Source organism: Antrostomus carolinensis, unplaced genomic scaffold (assembly GCF_000700745.2).
Source record: "Antrostomus carolinensis isolate BGI_N321 unplaced genomic scaffold, ASM70074v2 scaffold9044, whole genome shotgun sequence".
Lineage (NCBI taxonomy): Eukaryota > Metazoa > Chordata > Aves > Caprimulgiformes > Caprimulgidae > Antrostomus > Antrostomus carolinensis.
Genome location: NW_010310091.1, coordinates 26,809 through 29,707, shown reverse-complemented (window position 1 = coordinate 29,707; position 2,899 = coordinate 26,809). Strand labels below are relative to the sequence as shown.

Genomic DNA, 2,899 nt, shown 5'->3' with positions numbered 1-2,899 from the left:
AGGAACTCTCTCTCTTTCTCCACCCTCACCCCAATCTTTTGTTCCCATTCCTTGTTATGCTAAAAACTAGCTCAGAGTGACCCATAGTAGGGAACTTGCTCTTTCTTCATCAAGTCAGAAATTATATTTCTTTGTCCCCCACCCCAGTTCCTTCTCTGACTTTCTGTACCATGGTTCCTTTGGCTCTACAACTGGGGTTGCAATGGCCTCACCGCGCTCTCGTGCTCTGGTGCTTCTCCATCTGCTGAGATGCTTTCACCAGTCATACTTTAGGTAGTCTTTGAACCTTGCTCAGCTACTAATAAGTTCAGAAGGTTTCCTACTGTCCACAATGTGCACTTGGGTTGGCCTGCTTACTTCCTCAAGTGCTAAAAAATCTGCTCCCCTCAGAGAAGGGTTCATCTCCAATTCCTTTGTAAATTGATTTCTGAGATGTCTTGGTTATTGTTGCTCTCCTTTACTACACATGTGCACTTCATAAAATATTCTCCAATGAAATTACAAAAGAGGAAGTAGCTGCTCTGAAAAAAAATCTCAAGTTCCCTCAAGTTATGGGACTGCCTTCATTTCCTCTGAATGCCATATCCCAAGTTTTACAAGAGTAAGTCTCACAAGACTTGATTACTTTAGTGGAAACAATTGTTTTATATGAGAAAACACTTCAACTCAGTAAGTCCAGATTTTTATATTGGGTAAAGATACTGAGATGCTTCACAGCGTGGGACAACGTTCCACAGACAAAATCCATTTCCTTCTTAAGCCCAGTAGATACTGGATGGCCAAAGGATACTTCAGCACAAACAGCATAAAATAAATCTGACTCTGAAAATCACTTATCATTTTGCTAGTCAAACACATTTCCTGTTTGACTTCAGGTTCTGAATTCTGCAGATGAGTCTCACACATCCATTACTGTTTTTGCAGAATCTTTGTGGGGTCCTATGCACAGAACCAAGGAAATTATTTCTTTCTGCAATTTTATCCTTGCTTGGGAAGATGGTGATCTCCATATTCAAAGCAACTGCTTGGGGTGCAAGTAATCTGGGTTCTGTCCGTGGCTCTATTCCAGCTTTCCTACAACTGGCTTAAGCAAGTTAATGCCTCAGTTTCTCTCTCTGTTAAGTGGGATTCAGAACATTTTCTAAGAACAGTAAATGTTGAGATTTTAATTCATTAGAGAGCATAAGGAATAATATTCCAGAGACTATGGCACAAAATCTATAAATAAATAAGCCTGCTGCTGGCTGATATCCAATAATCTGGCCACCTCCAGATGAGAGAGGCTGCCCTGCCCACATGCTTCTTACTTTATATGACCTTTCCAATGCTTTTGGTAGGCCTGAAACAGCAGTCCTTCCTCATGCACAGCTCCCACTGAAGTATGCATATTTCAGGGTCCTGTTCTGGTGCTGTCCTGGCCACCTGCCTGCAGCTGCCCTTGACTGGAGGCTCATCCTGCACCATCCATATGTTCTCCCCTTGCAGTCCACTCACTAGGCTTCCAGGCACTGTCCTCTCATGCTTACTGATATTGCCAGGAGTTTTAGCAGAGATGTCCTGCGTACCCACATGTTGATAGCTTTGCCATATTCTGGCTGCCTGAAGTTGCCCTGTACACCTGCTCTAAATGCATTCTCCATATGGACTATGTTGCTCCATTTCATGCTGCAATTTTTTTTTAATGCTTCCAGGAGAAAGATGTTAAAATAATCATCATAAGAGAGATACTTGCTCCTTACCCAGCTCTGAAATCCTAATGGTGGAAAAATCCAGCCTCTTTGCTCTAAAAGCAATATTGCACTCAAAAAAAAAAAAAAAAAAAAAAAAAAAGGATCTGGATATCAGTGTTACAGGAAAATATCCACGTTTTTTAAGTTCAAAAGATTAGACTGAGATTTTTAAGGTGTCAGACAAGAGAACTGGGAATATAATTGGGGAAAATATATAAACCTGAATTAAATAAACTTCACCTACTTAGCACGGTGAGCATAAACATATGCAATATTCAGCATTTGTAACTTTTTTCTTAAATTGCCTTGCTTTATAGCATGCTACCAGTCATAACACTCAATAAAACCAAGCAGTGTAAGTTACAAATGCATTAATCACCAATAGCACATAGCAGGAAATCAAATTAAATAAAAATGAATGATGGCGATAATTCACCATCAACATGCATTCTACTCCCCGTGTTAATGCAGCATCATGTGGTGCAAATATAAATCCGTATGGCGGGTGTTTTTTTGAAGACTGAAGGAGGGGTACATGATGCAAGTGGCAGAATGACGTGCACATACAAAAAATATTGCTCCGTACACCAATAAATTATATGACAGCAAACCAACCGTGTAAACACTAATTATACTTTCCTTTTTACTAATTGTCTGTGGTCTCTTTTAAGTCCTTTACAACTTGTGCTACAATTTTAAGAGTTTTTGTTGATGTTAAAAATAACCAACATGCCCTCCCTGCCTTCAATTCAAGACCTTTTCTGTTTGTACCATTCAGCCTGTGCTCTGCTGGAAGGTTATTATAATCTTGGCATTCATCTGTTGCATTTCTTTCAGAGAAACCACATAAGCAAAATCTGTTGGCAGGAATATTGTTAGTTTAGCATTCAGTAACTTCTAATATACAAGGAACATGATGCTAAAATTAAGACACTCTATATGCTGTATTTTTCAATTATTCAATTCTAATAGCAACAGAAAATGATAATATAAATCATAGCAACAATCAGCAGTGTATTCTGTGTGTGAATTAGACTATAAGACATCTAAATCTATGGAAAAAAAGAGGAAATTTAGGAAGACGGCATAGAACAATATAAGACAACCCTTTACTTTAGCACCTTAGAGGTTATATTCCTGCACTCACGCATCAAAAATCACTGCTAGCC

The 2,899-nt window shown here is 39.0% G+C and overlaps 1 protein-coding gene across 1 annotated transcript in view; it reads right to left on the bottom strand.

Moving 5' to 3' along the window:
- The window catches only part of FHOD3 (formin homology 2 domain containing 3), a gene marked incomplete at its 5' end in the record, with an annotated part of 98,172 nt that overhangs the window by 69,265 nt on the left and 26,008 nt on the right, over positions 1-2,899 (bottom strand). The window lies entirely within an intron of this gene.